The 16,742-nt window shown below is 44.8% G+C and overlaps 1 pseudogene; it reads right to left on the reverse strand.

Moving 5' to 3' along the window:
* LOC124018339 overlaps positions 1–16,742 on the reverse strand; it is a 66,894-nt pseudogene that overhangs the window by 28,160 nt on the left and 21,992 nt on the right.

Raw genomic sequence — 16,742 nt, forward strand, 5'->3', positions numbered from 1 at the left:
GCTGGAGGCGGGGCTTTCTCCTATAGAGCTCAATTTTTATGGAATGGTCTGCCTACCCATGTGAAAGACTCAAACTCGGCCTCAACCTTCAAGTCTTCACTGAAGACTCATCTCTTCAGTGGATCATATGATTGAATGTAGTCTGGCCCAGGAGTGTGAAGGTGAACGGAAAGGCTCTGGAGCAACGAACCGCCCTTGCTGTCTCTGCCTGGCCGGTTCCCCTCTTTCCACTGGGATTCTCTGCCTCTAACCCTATTACAGGGGCTGAGTCACTGGCTTACTGATGCTCTTTCATGCCATCCCTAGGAGGGGTGCGTCACTTGAGTGGGTTGAGTCACTGATTTGATCTTCCTGTCTGGGTTAGCCCCCCCCCTTGGGTTGTGCAGTGGCGGAAATCTTTGTGGGCTATACTCGGCCTTGTCTCACCTCTAGTGGTGTGGGGGCTGTGTTTTGGCAAAGTGGGTGGGGTTATATCCTTCCTGTTTGGCCCTGTCCGGGGGTATAGTCCCTAGGACCATGCCTCAGGACTACCTGGCATGATGACTCCTTGCTGTCCCCAGGTGGCCGTGCTGCTACTCCAGTTTCAACTGTTCTGCCTGTGATTATTATTATTTGACCATGCTGGTCATTTATGAACATTTGAACATCTTGGCCATGTTCTGTTATAATCTCCACCCGGCACAGCCAGAAGAGGACTGGCCACCCCACATAGCCTGGTTCCTCTAGGTTTCTTCCTAGGTTTTGGCCTTTCTAGCCACCATGCTTCTACACCTGCATTGCTTGCTGTTTGGGGTTTTAGGCTGGGTTTCTGTACAGCACTTTGAGATATCAGCTGATGTACAAAGGGCTATATAAATACATTTGATTTGATGTAGTAACACAGTGTTGTCACTGCAGTTGATCTAGTAACTGTGTTGCCACTGCAGTTAGACTAGTAACAAGTGTTGTCACTGCAGTTGATGTAGCAACACATTGTTGTCACTGTAGTTTATCTAGTAACTGTGTTGCCACTGCAATTAGTCTAGTAACACAGTGTTGTCACTGCAGTTGATCTAGTAACAGTGTTGTCACTGCAGTTGATTTAGTAACAGTGCTGTCGCTGCAGTTGATGTAGTAACATAGTGTTGTCACTGCAGTTAATCTAGTAACACAGTATTGTCACTGCAAATATAACACAAAAAGTATGACAAAAAGTAGCAATGGATCAATCATTATGTGCCCTTTGAGAGGGTCACGAGCAAGAGGTAAGAAAGCTGTAATCAGCTAAATGGGACCTCTGATCAAGATCTAACCTGAACCGATCTCTCTGGTCAAGATCTAACCTGAACCGATCTCTCTGGTCAAGATCTAACCTGAACCGATCTCTCTGGTCAAGATCTAACCTGAACTGATATCTCTGGTCAAGATCTAACCTGAACTGATATCTCTGGTCAAGATCTAACCTGAACCGATCTCTCTGGTCAAGATCTAACCTGAACCGATCTCTCTGGTCAAGATCTAACCTGAACCGATCTCTCTGGTCAAGATCTAACCTGAACTGATATCTCTGGTCAAGATCTAACCTGAACTGATATCTCTGGTCAAGTACATACACAGTTGGTATTGTCCCCATCTTTATCTCACAAGAGGGACGTTTTGAGGAACTAGTCGCTGTCTTGTGTGGTCAACGGAGAACAAACGTGTGTCTGCTTTGTTCCTACGGCCAGGACGGAAGTCTGTGACACTCACCGTCAGGATCTCATTAGCGATAACAACAACAGAACAGAGCTGTCTCTGTCTGCATGTCTGCCTCACCAAACCCCGCCAGACCCCATCAGACCCCACCAGACCACAACAAAGACAGCCAGGCTACCCAATGTCTTGTACTTGTCCAACAGGGTGAACAACAGTGTGACAAAGTGTGTGACGTGTTCAAATCAAATTGTATTCGTCACGTACACAGTTTCTAGCAGGTACAAAAAGTACAGCTAAATGCTTGTGTTGCAGTACAATAATCAATAATAAAGACAACATGACATAGCGCCACAATCGGCTGGAAATGGGGAGGACCGGCCCATAGTAATGGCTGGAACGGAATGAATGGAACAGTATCAAAAACATCAAACACACGGCTTCCAGGTGTTTGATACCATTCCATTCACTTCGTTCTAGGCATTATTATGAGCCGTCCTCCCCTCAGGAGCCTCCTGTGCCTAGTGAGGAGAGCACAAAGTGGGTGGTGTCTTGGTCGTGCATTTGAATGAATAGTATATAATAGGACAGCAGCGTTGACTGTATGTGTGTGTGCATGCGTGTGTATGGGAGTGCTTGTGTGTGTTTATTTATGGGTGGTTGTGTGTGTGTTTGTGTGTAAGGGTTGGATGTTTGGAGATTGCAAATAGTCTCTAAAGTGTAGATGGTCTCTAAGGTGCAAATAGTATCTAAAGTGCAGGGCTGTACAGGGAGACATCCCAGCGTGAGCTGTTCAGCAGTCTGATGGCCTGATTTGAGGGCGGTGCCGTTTCCGCACCAGGCGGTGATGCGGCCATTCAAGATGCTCTCGATGGTGCAGCTCTCAAACTTCTTGAGGATCTGAGGGTCTGTGACAAATTTCTTCAGTTGCCTGAGGTTGAAGAGGCGCTGTTGTTGGTGTGATTGGTTCGTGTCAGGTCCTGTGATGTGCAAGCCGAGGAATTTTAGGCTTTTTCACCCTCTCCACTCTGCAGCCCCATCGATGTCGATATGGGCGTGATGCCCCCCCCCCTTCCTGTAGTACAAGATCAGCTCCTTGGTTTTGCTGACGTTGAAGGAGAAACAGACCAGGGACGGTCAAAAACAAAGCCAAGTGAACTGATCCTGCAGGATTTTATGAGACACCATCTGGTTATGTTTTACTCCTCTCATACTCTCTCCAGTTGTTCACACTCATTACAAAGCCTAACTGAAGGCTTCCATTAGGAGTTAGTGTGGGCAGCAGGGAACGTCTTTCCTACCATGGGAAAGTGTTTTCAGGATCCCACAGTATACAAGGGGAGAGGGAAGAGGGGAGAGAAGTAGACGGCTGTACACAGAATGAAAGGGGACCCACTGATCATATATCTTCCACATCGCTTTGAAAGGCAAACCGTGGCCTAGACAGCAGTTCCTAAAAATTTGGATGGAGCCAGTGGTGTTGCACTTACTAACTTTCAATTCTGTTTATGAGAATTATGGTTTGGAGTAGCAGAAGTGGGCTGCTGCCACCGCTTTCATGTGACGATTCTGCAAAGATCACAACGATACTTTCCCTCAGTCAGTTTGTCCAGTGTGCCTCAAAATTGAATGGGGACCAAGTCATGCTCGCTTTGGCAGTTCACTAACAAATCATCTGAAATTAAAGAAAATATACAGTTTTCATTACTCTGCAACAAAATAAAACTACAAATAAAGTAAATCCTGAAATCTTAATGAATAGAAGACCTCAACAAAACATGGATGAGTAGGTTGTACAAATCGAGGAACAAATTAAGCACATCCTCTCAGACAGCGAGATCTTAAAACTAAACGTGGCTTAGAACCGCTGCCCTGCTGAGACTCCCTGCAGGGGTACCTTTACTTTAATTGTCAAAGCACCACCTACAGGCCAGCTGGGGTAGTTCACTGAGCAAACATACCTGCTGTTTTCCTTTCCAAACCAGGAGAGAAATGTAAGTCGCTCTGGATAAGAGCGTCTGCTAAATGACTTAAATGTAAATGTAATGTAAATGCACAGACACTCAGTAAGAACAACTGTGTCTGGAGACACAGGCCATATGCAGACAGATAGCAATACATATACGACCATTCCCCAGACAGACAGACAGACAAACAGACAGGCACACACACGCACGCACGCACACACATACACGCACACACACACACACACACACACACACACACACACACACACACACACACACACACACACACACACACACACACACACACACACACACACACACACACACACACACACACACACACACACACACACACACACACACACACACACACACACACCTCTTGTATGTAAAAGAAAAGCCCCCTGTGAGGAGCCTCAGTGCCTGGCCATTCCTCTCCCCACTCACGGTACTCTCAGAGAGGTCACCCTTTCCAGTTTTCTTAAAGGTCGAAACACCTACTTAAGAGGTCCAATTTACTTTAAAGCACACCCTTCAGCAAAACAGGCTGTCTCTCTAAATGGGACAGCAGTTGTTTTTCTTGCTAAGGACATTGGATTAAATATCTAATAATATCAACTCTAAAGAAAATATTAAAGACCAGGAACTTTTAAATGACCAGCTTGTGCTTTGACAAGTGAAAACACACAAACAGCTGACAAACTACCACATTATCAACCAAGAAGTAATGACCCTCTCTAACACACAAACAGCAGACAAACCACCACATTATCATTGGAGGAGTAATGACCCTCTCTAACACACAAACTATGTGGTACAGTCAAAAGTGTTCCGGGCAGCCTATTGACGCCGAATAAAGAGGAGAAAGCCTCTCGGTAGACTCTTGTAGATGCCATTTCCTATCACGCAATGCCTCTCAGTCATAAACACATGACAAATGCGGCCTTAATCATTTTTTACGAGCGGGGATGTGCAGGAGGCAGCGCATGGCTGGAGGGGAGAGGGGAGAGGCGCGAGCAGCAGGCAGCCCCCGCTCCACAGAGGAGAGGGCCGCGTGGTAAAGGCTCCTCTGGAACATCACTCGGCCAGCCGGCCTTTGATCTCCACACCGCAATTACGCCAACATCCAAATGAGCATGGAGTCGCCTCGGCAACAGACTTCAAACGTGCACATGTACACATTCTCATACACACGCACTGCACTGTATGGAATTATACCCACGTGCCCTCCCTTTACAGTAAATGATATACCGTCTCCAGCAGAGAACCTGAGGATGAAAGGAGCCTCTCGTCCCTCTGTGATCCCGCCATTAATGATGGCTTCATGCTAAAGCTAATACTGTTTATTCTTGTTAAAATGGGGACAGCTTGGTATGTAGTGGTTACACAACCCCGCACTCCAAATAGGGTAATTGTGGTCGAGCAAATTTACGTTTTCTTCCCCTCCCTGGACATCAGTATCGTCTGGTAGGGTTGTTTCCCTACGTTATAGAACATGGAACGATTCTCTGATGTAAACACACACCATTACAACAGCAGGCCTGGGTCTGTCACTCACGAAGGCCTTCTGCGTTCGCCACGCTGCCTGACCATTGTGATCAAACAATGACGTTCAAATGGAAAGTGTGCCGTTAAAAAGTATGCTTGTGGCAGAATTATGGAAACATACAGCCAACTGAAGAGAGCCTGAAAGTGAATATGTGATTGACAAACATTGAAAATACTGTACTATGTACATGAATACAGTGCTGTACGTTTGCCAAATGGCCTCAGTGTCCTGAACAACAACAAAAATCTCAACACTGGTCTATTTGCCTTATGCTGTGTTCCTCTTTCTTGTCTGCTCACATTAAAAGCTGCGATTGCAATTTGTCTTGCTGTTTGCTTTGAATAGTCCTTAACCGTATAATCATCTCAACTGTTCTGGGGAAAAACACAGGAGTCTGGCGACAGCCAAATGGCAGTCTGGCGTCTCTAGAGCAGACTGCCTGCTATTAGGGTTGAGAGCAGCATTTAGTGTACATTTAAGGGCAGCCGAATCTACCTGTAATCATCTCCGTACAGGTGTGGACTCCACTCAGGACAAGGGAAGTGACTCATCACTTGTCAAACATAAACACTTTGATGTCTGCATTGTTTCACGCTCAGCCCTCAGGACACCGCACTACCGCTTGCCCATTTGAAAACTCCAGAGATTTATTGCCTTTCTCACAGTAAAAAAAAAAAAACGCAGGTAACATGAAATACTTCCTGCCCGTGAGTGATGTTCCGCACGTCATGAATCATCTGATTTATGCGTTTCTGACGCAACGTCGCCTCCTCCCGCTGTCAGACAGACAGACCTCCTTTCGTGTCAGGAACATTTGACCCAACAGTCATCAGGTAAACAACTTCCCTCCTAATCGAACGCAGCTGCCAAGCAAAAACAGAGAAAAACAAACGCAGAGGCAAACAGTTTGACACCAAATCCTAGAGGGCAATTGACAAAGTGTGATACCAATCCACAAGTTACTGGTTATCGACAGTATGTGGCTGTAACGTAGATAAGACAAGTATCCCTTTCACCTGTAATGGATGCTGTCCACTTTGTTATCCCTGCTCTCTATGTCGCCAGACCACAACTCCACTCTCCCAAAGGTGGTCATGTGGAAAAGTCCTCTCTTATCATCCCTCTGGCTGCACTAGCACTCTGCCACAGCCCACAGCTATACAGGTTGGCCCATGTAACTCAGGTGAATGAACGGGACATCGAGCCACTGTTTACCAGACCTAAACAAATACATTTGGAGACACTCTGACACCATTTCATGTAGAATGAGGTCGCACCTTAGAGTTTATGGGACAGAGATAAGTCAGGCCGGGCTTAAGATGACAAGTCAAATAGTACTATACACCTGATCACATAAACGACCTTCTGACCTGTTCAAGAGGAAGGAAGTACATGACAGTAGGTGATATAGCCGCACACATCTTTGGGTTGCAGATGTCTCACTTGAATCCCATGTAAAATACGTATTTGGACATAGAGATTCAACCCAGTAAGACATTTTTCGATGAAGAGCAAACAACATCTGTAAACAGTGAACTCGTCAGAAAAAAACAAACATTTTGAGAAAAACAATTGTAGACATCACACTATTTAAAAGAGAACCCTGCTTATGATTTATTGGCTCTCTTCATACGACCTTAATTACTTTTTGGGTTTCGAGTATATGAATGTTTATTTTTTTTTTGTCGTCATTTGAAGCCTTTCCCATCTTTGATATTACATGGAAAAGAGCATTTTCTGATAGAAAATGAAAACCATATGGTTTTAGAGTAGTTAATGGAGTGCAGAGTTCGGGGGCTGCTTCGGTTTTGCAGGGCTGGCTGTGACTGGAGTGTCAGAGGGGCTGAGTGCCACCGCCCAAACATGTCCTGTCACAGAGTCACTATCTTATTGCGTGGGAGCCAGTAGAGCAGCGTGGGTATTGTAGTAGTAGACAAACTTACTCCACAGTGACTGAGGGAGGACTTTAGCATGTGGAGAATGAGGAAGCTTCACCACAGGACTATTATGAGTACTGTACAGTCGGCCTATCTAACTTCACTGGTAACCAGTGGTGTGTTGGAGTGTAAATGGACGTAATGGCTGTTTACGGACCTTTTTTATTTTGGTCATCCACCTTTTGTGGGGTAAAAACGCGTTGAAAGTATCGGAAGCGTTATTTTACTCACTGCGATCGGTGATCAGCGTTAACGCACCTATTTTTGTATCACTGCATCACAGCTCATAACTATCTATCTCCAGTTACCTGTCAGTTAGTTAGTGAATATTGGAATGTTGGAAATTAACAATGGAAGTTTTGGTATAAAATAAACAGAAAATATGAACTATCATTTCATGGTTCTGGATGAGAGAGAGATGTAAGGGAGTCAACATTTAAAGACACATTCGTAAAAGGGGAAGGTCCATGGTCGTCCATGGTGTAGGTAAATACACATTCGTAAAGGGGAAGGTCCATGGTCGTCCATGGTGTAGGTAAATACACATTCGTAAAGGGGGAAGGTCCATGGTCGTCCATGGTGTAGGTAAATACACATTCGTAAAAGGGGAAGGTCCATGGTCGTCCATGGTGTAGGTAAATACACATTCGTAAAGGGGGAAGGTCCATGGTCGTCCATGGTGTAGGTAAATACACATTCGTAAAGGGGGAAGGTCCATGGTCGTCCATGGTGTAGGTAAATACACATTCGTAAAGGGGGGGGAAGGTCCAAGGTCGTCCATGGTGTAGGTAAATACACATTCGTAAAGGGGGAAGGTCCATGGTCGTCCATGGTGTAGGTAAATACACATTCGTAAAGGGGGAAGGTCCATGGTCGTCCATGGTGTAGGTAAATACACATTCGTAAAAGGGGGAAGGTCCATGGTCGTCCATGGTGTAGGTAAATACACATTCGTAAGGGGGAAGGTCCAAGGTCGTCCATGGTGGGAGGGGGAAGGTCCATGGTCGTCCATGGTGTAGGTAAATACACATTCGTAAAGGGGGAAGGTCCATGGTCGTCCATGGTGTAGGTAAATACACATTCGTAAAAGGGGGAAGGTCCATGGTCGTCCATGGTGTAGGTAAATACACATTCGTAAAGGGGGAAGGTCCATGGTCGTCCATGGTGTAGGTAACTACACATTCGTAAAGGGGGAAGGTCCATGGTCGTCCATGGTGTAGGTAAATACACATTCGTAAAGGGGGAAGGTCCATGGTCGTCCATGGTGTAGGTAACTACACATTCGTAAAGGGGGAAGGTCCATGGTCGTCCATGGTGTAGGTAAATACACGTTCGTAAAGGGGGAAGGTCCATGGTCGTCCATGGTGTAGGTAAATACACATTCGTAAAGGGGGAAGGTCCATGGTCGTCCATGGTGTAGGTAAATACACATTTGTAAAAGGGGAATGGTTGTCAAGTCAGTGGGGTTCCACCCTATTTCTGAGCACTTACTTACCATTTGTTCTTTCTTCTGAAGTAGTCTTTCTCTGAGAGGTTAATGAGGTAAATCATTGGCTTGGGATGTCAAAAACAAGTATTTGTTCAACACTTCGATCTGTGAGAGAGAGAGAGAGGGAGAAAGAGAGAGAAAGAGAGAGAAAGAGCGAGCGAGAGAGAGAGGGAGAGAGGGAGAGAGAGAGAGAGAGAGAGAGAGGGGGGGTAACTGAGGACCCAAACTTACCAAAGTAGCCTTTGAGGAGTACGTGGAGTAAAAAAGTGAAGCCAAATCAAATTAGAATCTGGTCTGGACTCTGCAGGGAGCATCTATAAAGCGTTTAGATCAATATCAGGCCGGACAAAGCAACACAGAAATACCCCCCAAAAAGACAGCATGCACATTAAGGGATTTGCATATTAAAGCGTTTTTGCTCAAAAGCAGAAGTCTGACATGAAAAGATGAGCCTGATAAATGGCATTAATACATTTGAGTTCGACATCAAAGCCTCACCTCTTTCTCAGTCCAACCACGACAGTAGCGAACACGTTTCTTTTCATCCGCTACCCAGTTCTTGATTTGGAGCGTTATGTCCTGTTCGGGATTCAAAGAGAATGAACGAGGAGCCATTAAAGGAGATGAGCAATAATGTAAACCCAGCAGGGTACAGGGTAATTATTTCCTAAATGCACGGTATCCTGATGCCCAAATGAACAATGCCTGCTCATATTGAAACAGGGGAGGCTTTGACATGGGTGGCACGCACAAGCCCCCCCCCCCCCCTCCCCCCCCTTCCCCCCCCTAGTCTCACTATGTTTTAACCTGCTTGTCACACCTATTCGATACACTTGTATTCAATGAAGACCATTCCAATAATAAAAGTACGAGGAGGGGGAAAAAAAGAGAGGGGAAAAAAAGAGAGAGAGAAAAAGGTCAATCAAGTTCGTTAGAGATACGCGTATGATGTCCACTCCCCTTGGCTCTCTGCAGTGAGCAGTCACATTGAGTTTGCACTAGTCAGGTACTAATTACACACTGTTCCTACTGGAGAAAATATTAGGCTTTTCCAGCAATGTTTGCCACATTCATTACTGAAGCAGTAATGGGTTGAGACCACAGGCAAGACTGGGCCACGACAGGATCTGCGAGTGGGAATGGGTGGGAACATGGGAGGGAGGCAGTTAGAACATTTGTAATAAAGAAATTGAGCCTATTATTGTTGATCTGGCCCCACAGAAATTAGCGGAACACATTCTTTTTTGTTCCCGTCTTAACTTAACCTCCCCCTTCATATAAAAACTCCTCCACCTCCTGCAACCCTCCCCCTACCTCCTCTTTCCTCCCCAAACCCTAGCAGCACTTCACAATCACACTCCCCTTTGAAAGAACAGAGGAAAAGCGCCTGTCAGAGCCTCAATTACACAATGGCAGAAAAAGCTCCGCACACTGAACCCCAGCCAGCTGCATTCACTCTCTGCACATCTCTCTCCGCAGGAATTCTAAAGGCCTTTTAGTCAGGCAGCCAGAGTGCGGGCCAGCAGGAGAGAGAGCAGGAAGAGCGCCGCACAGTCCGCCCGCGCCAGCCCAAGCCTTCACAGAGAGATTAATCATGTGTGAAATGGAAACAGCAAACGGCCAATGACACAGGCTGAACTCGCTCCAGGTTTCCCTCATCAGCTCTGGGCCTCCGTACAGCGCTCCTCTAACAGGCAGGTGTTAATAAAAGGCAAATAGGTCCCACAGGGGTCAAACACATACGCCTGCCACCAGGAAACACTGCTGGGGGTCTTAGCTGCTGACTATTATTATTTGTTAAGGGACGGGGAATTCTGGGATTCAGCTGGGAGAGGAAAAAAACGGTGAAACATTCTCCTTGTTCAATGTTCAACATCGTGATCTCAAATGGATTTAAGTGACCATAACAAACCTATTGTAATATGAGTTTGAATCGCTTGTTATGTTGCGACATAACGCCTATAGTGTTTTACTATATAAAGACATATTTTCTCGTGGGCCCACAACCAGTCAGTTGAATTCGTGCTGCATAAATACACGCATGGTTCAAATGGCCAAGTATTCTCCGGAAAAGGCTGACGACGTGGTTGTAATCACTTTTGAACCACCACAAGATATCGTGTCTATTTTGTAACAGGAAAAATCAGCTCCAGTTCCAAAACACCCCATGTTTGTCTCAGTACTATCAATATCCAATGCATCTTCTAGCTATAGAATATTGAGTAACATAATATATATATATATCTTTTTGTTGTTGTTGTTGTTGTTGAGAAATGTGTATGATATGTCACACTACAGAAATGTAAAAAAAGATCTGTAATTTAAATACGTGTTCATTCAGAATTCAGGAGTATTTTCGAAAGAGAAGGACTGATTGAGGAGCTCTGGTAAAACATGCGGCAGCTACGGAAATTAGTGCTTAATTCTAACTTCTCGATAATTACTCAGTAAGAGCCAAATCTCAGGATGTAATTACTGTTTAAGTTCATATAGTTACATGCTATTTACCTGGTTATTTTATGGTACTCCTGGCACTATAAAAGGACGTGATGCTAAACCATTAATTTATTTACATTAGTACCCATTTCCTGCAATCAAATGACCAAATCGCATTCTATTGGCCTCATGCGTAGAATGTTTAATGTTTTGTAATTAATAAACATTCTTGTAAACATTCTATTTCAAAAGTTTTTTAACAAATATTTCAGTCTTCTGTGATGTATATAAAATGTAATATTGGGATGCAACTCTATGTCTGACATGGTACAGGTGTCTTCTTGTTTTTAAGCCCATAGCCATGTGCGTGAGGTGTATACTTTTGTTTGAAAATAGATTTGTTTGAGACTACCCAGAAACACTCTGTGTGATGCTGACTTAGCCCACCGCAGTAAATTAAGGAGAGTCGTGGTATATAGTGGCAGAGGGTATTGCCTAGATACCGAAACCTAAACCTGGACATAAATACAAGAATGAAGAATAATCTCAGTAACACGCCTTTTCTTCTCCCCCAAAATCAACCTCAGTTTGAATGTGTCAAATAACAAATTTGGCCTGTAAGAAATGCATTATATCCCCTGTAAAGCTCGCCAGAGCCGTTGATAAGGACCGCTCTCTCACTTCTGAAGGCACCGTACATAGATTCTGCTTGGGAAGGCACACACAACCTTTGACAAGTAATGCAGATCCTTTTTATTCATTGCCTAAAATTGCCAGCAATTACGTGCGTCAGCGGCCACCTGCCTGGCCTGAATGTCTTGCCCGTCTGCCGGGCTGCTGAGGGGGATTACTCTGAGGGGGACCGACCGGCCAGGGCCCCTGCAGCAGGTGAAATGGCCCCGCTCGTTAGTGTAATGACGGTCAGACCCTCATGTGCCGGGGTTCTGAAATTGGGCACGCCGCTCCCTCTGAAAGACCAGATTACCTCGCTTACTCACCCATTCTGCAAAGGGTTCATACTCACTCTGCCCTGCACACTGAGAGTACATGACACAGGCAGCATCACTGCCTGCATCCTGCGTCACTAGCGGTGGAGAGACAGAGCAGAGCACGCAATCAAAACAGAAGCGGAACTACAGCAGTAAATACTGCCGAGCTTCCTTTTAAGTCGATATGATATACAGTGTATTTTGGATGCCCTCTAATCTTACAGTCTATTCGGTTTCTCACTGCGGAAAACCGAAGAATGTTCTGTCAAAGCACATTCCAAACATTTATTGTATTCATATCTAGATTGTGGGATTGTGGGTCACCCATTGTATGGCCTCACCCAATTTCCAGAGACTGCTGTGGGTGCGAGAGCGCAGAGCGAGAGCTGTGCTGTGATTTGAGTACTACTTCAGATGAAAAGAGACTTGTGAAAACCCTTTCATTAGCCCAGCACTGTGACCCAGGGTTAGCAGCTGAATACGTAAATCTCTATTAATGATTTCTACAGCAGAATACCCCTGACCCCCGATCACTTTCAATCTCAGAAAAAGAAAGAAAAATGTGGCAGAGGGAGACCCAGAAAAATACATTTTTCCCATTGGCAGTGTGTGGGAGGGTTATTATTTGTGTTGATGCGTGCTGTGCGGGGGATGCAGTGGACATGCTGAGACACTGACTCACATATTCAGGTTTGAGTTTCTTGTCGCATCCCCTCGCGGCCACCTTTTCCAGCTTCTCCATAATGGGCCCGATCATCTCCTCATCCTTCAGCCTCAGCTCCTCATGGATGATCTCAATGTCCCTCACTGGGTCCACGTTCCCCTCCACGTGGACAATGTCCTCATCTGCAAACGCACCTTTAGAGTACAGAAACAGTATAACATCACTATAACACACTACCGCACACATAATTACTTAAACCTTTGCTGTAGCTACAGAGATTCTCACACACACACACACACACACACACACACACACACACACACACACACACACACACACACACACACACACACACACACACACACACACACACACACACACACACACACACACACACACACACACACACACACACACACACACACACACACACACACACACACACACACACACACACACAAGGGTTTTTCTTTATTTGTACTATTTTCTACTTTGTAGAATAATAGTGAAGACATCAAACCTATGAAATAACACATGTGAAATCACATAGTAACCAGTGCTGAGCACTTTTTGGCTGCTTTTCCTTCACTCTGCGGTCCAGCTCATCCCAAACCATCTCAATTGGGTTGTGGTCAGGAGATTGTGGAGGCCAGGTCATCTGATGCAGCACCCCATCACTCTCCTTCTTGGTCAAATAGCCCTTACACAGCCTGGAGGTGTGTTGGGTCATTGTCCTATTGAAAAACAAATCATAGTCCCACTAAGCGCAAACCCGATGGGATGGCGTATTGCTGCAGAATGCCGTGGTAGCCATGCTGGTTAAGTGTGCCTTGAATTCTGGTGAGTGTCACCATCAAACCTCCCCACACCATCAAACCTCCTCCTCCATGCTTCACGGTGGGAACCACACATGCAGAGATCATCCATTTACCTACTCTGCATCTCACAAAGATATGGTTGGAAAAAAATAGCAAATTTGGACTCACCGGTCTAATGTCCATTGCTCGCGTTTCTTGGCCCAAGCAAGTCTTTTCTTATTATTGGTGTCCTTTAGTAGTGGTTTCTTTGCAGCAATTTGACCACGAAGGCCTGATTCACTCTGATGACTCATTGCTGTCCCCAGTCCACCTGGTCATCCTGATGCCCCAGTTTCAACTCATCTGCCTGCGGCTATGGAACCCTGACCTGTTCACTGGACGTGCTACCTTGTCCCCGGGCCTGCTGTTTTCAACTCTCTCTCTACCGCACCTGCTGTCTCTAACTCTGAATGATCGGCTATGAAAAGCCAACTGACATTTACTCCAGAGGTGCTGACCTGTTGCACCCTCTACAACCACTGTGATTATTATTATCTGACCCTGCTGGTCATTTATGAACATTTGAACATTTTGGTCATTTTCTATTATAATGTCCACCCGGCACAGCCAGAAAAGGACTGGCCACCCCTCAAAACCTGGTCCCTCTCTAGGTTTCTTCCTTGGTTCTGGCCTTTCTAGGGAGTTTTTCCTAGCCATCGTGCTTCTACACCTGCATTGCTTGCTGTTTGGGGTTTTAGGCTGGGTTTCTGTACGGCACTTTGTGACATCGGCTGATGAAAAGGGCTTATAAATACATTTGATTGATTGATTGATTCACACAGTCTCCTCTGCACAGTTGATGTTGAGATGTGTCTGTTGCTTGAACTCTTTGAAGCATTTATTTGGGTTACCTCTAATGAACTTATCCTCTACAGCAGAGGTAACTCTGGGTCTTGTTTTCCTGTGGCGGTCCTCACGAGAGCCAGTTTCATCATAGCGCTGGATGGTTTTTGAGTTCTTGAAATGTTCCGGATTGACTGACCTTCATGTCTTAAAGTAATAATGGACTGTCATTTCTCTTTTCTTATTTGAGATGTTCTTGCCATAATATGGACTTGATATTTTACCAAATAGGGCTATCTTCTGTATACCACCCCACATTGTCCCAACACAACTGATTGGTCCAAATGCATTTTAAGAAGGAAAGAAATTCCACAAATGTACTTTTAACAAGGCACACCTGTTAATCGAAATGCATTCCAGGTGACTACCTCATGAAGCTGATTGAGAGAATGCCAAGTGTGTGCAAATCTGTCATCAATGCAAAGGGTGGCTACTTTGAAGAATCTCAAATATAAAATATATTTAGATTTGTTTAACACTTCTTTGGTTACTATATGATTCCATATGTGTTATTTCATAGTTTTGATGTTTTCACTATTATTCTACAATGTAGAAAATACAAAGAAATAAAGAAAAACACATACGTACACACATTCACACACATATTCATCAGTGGAGGCTGCTGAGGGGAGAACAGCTCTTAATAATGGCTGGAACAGAGCAAATGGGATGGCAGCAAACACCAGAAAACCATGTGTTTGATGTATTTGATACCATTCCACATATTCCTCTCCAGCCATTACCATGAGCCCGTTCTCCCCAATTAAGGTGCCACTAACCTCCTGGGACATACTTGCACGCACACACACACACACACACACACACACACACACACACACACACACACACACACACACACACACACACACACACACACACACACACACACACACACACACACACACACACACACACACACACACACACACACACACACACACACACACACACACACACACACACACACACACACACACACACCTGCTGCATTGCCCTATGTATATTGAGATACCCAAAAATGATTACATTCTCAGGGGGACAAAATAAATAAAATTCTTCCACTTCAAAAAGCACAGTGGGAGATATAAGAAAACCATGCTAAATCTAACAGCCCATTCACAATACATTTGACTATTCTACACACCACATACTGTAAGCCAGCACACGTTTTGTAAGCACTACTATGACTCCTCAACTTGCAGAGTCATGGTAAATTCCTCTCACAGTTGTCGTTTCCTTACATGGAAAACATGAGCTCCTTGCCAACTTTAGTACCACACTATGTGAGTGTTGCCAAAGGCATTTCTGTTTTTTATTGTGCTGAGAAACAAAACAACTTTCTGTGCCAAAATGTAAATCTGTATGGTTTGTTGTAGCTCTGGTCGAGCCTCTTCAAATGGTGAGGTGCAAAGCAAACACAAACCGCCTGGATAAAAACATGTATCCATAACTTGTTGCAAATGTTACTGTAAATAAGAGTACATATAAAATAGAGCCTTCCCTCTGCTACTCAATGGCCTACTTGCCATGGTATTGATGGTGATTGGATAATGAAGCACTTAACCACACAATTTAGGCAGAAACTAATGATGTCCTCCTTTTGATTCTGGAGAAGGGCTGAGGGTTCCGGCCACAGGACAGGAAAGGACGGGGGGGGGCTCTGTCAGATGGGGACTGACAACCCTTTAACACCAGAGAAGGGCACCTCTCTGGCCCACTATCCACCATGTCATTAACTAGTGTCAGCACAGTGATCGTTATCATTCACCCAACAGCTAACAAGAATCACTTAAGGCTTCCTGGACATCCAGCTGATATATAAACCTGTTTTCTGAAAGTTTTACTTCTATTAAGTCACAGGTAAAACACCATGTAACTCAATACAAACATGTTTTTTTTCCTGTGTATGTTTCAGCTCATTAATTAGAAAAGAATGAAACCGGTTTTAGTTAAAAACACTGACATCTTTAGTTGCACGTACACTTTCCATTGTCACGATAACATGAAGCGTATCATCCCCCTGTGTGGTGGCTGTCAGGACACTGAAACTCAGGTTAGAAACATTGCTGTGTTGATGAATGACGCACGCTGTGTTCGGCATCTGCGTGTTGGCAAAGACTTACTTAATTCAAACAGCACTCCTGGTTGAAGTGCTGACACCTCAGTGGAGACGACTGTTGACAGTTGAGGCCCGGTGAGAAAGTTAGTCATTTGACTGATTCATGGCTGTCATACTTCTGATTCTGAACAAGTTTCAACCATGATTCATGTTGGAAATATTGATTAATGGTGCGGATGGGGTTTTAATGGGCAATAGAACACCTCTGCAGTTTCCTAAGT

Source organism: Oncorhynchus gorbuscha, linkage group LG01 (genome assembly GCF_021184085.1).
Source record: "Oncorhynchus gorbuscha isolate QuinsamMale2020 ecotype Even-year linkage group LG01, OgorEven_v1.0, whole genome shotgun sequence".
NCBI classification, from domain to species: Eukaryota; Metazoa; Chordata; class Actinopteri; order Salmoniformes; family Salmonidae; genus Oncorhynchus; species Oncorhynchus gorbuscha.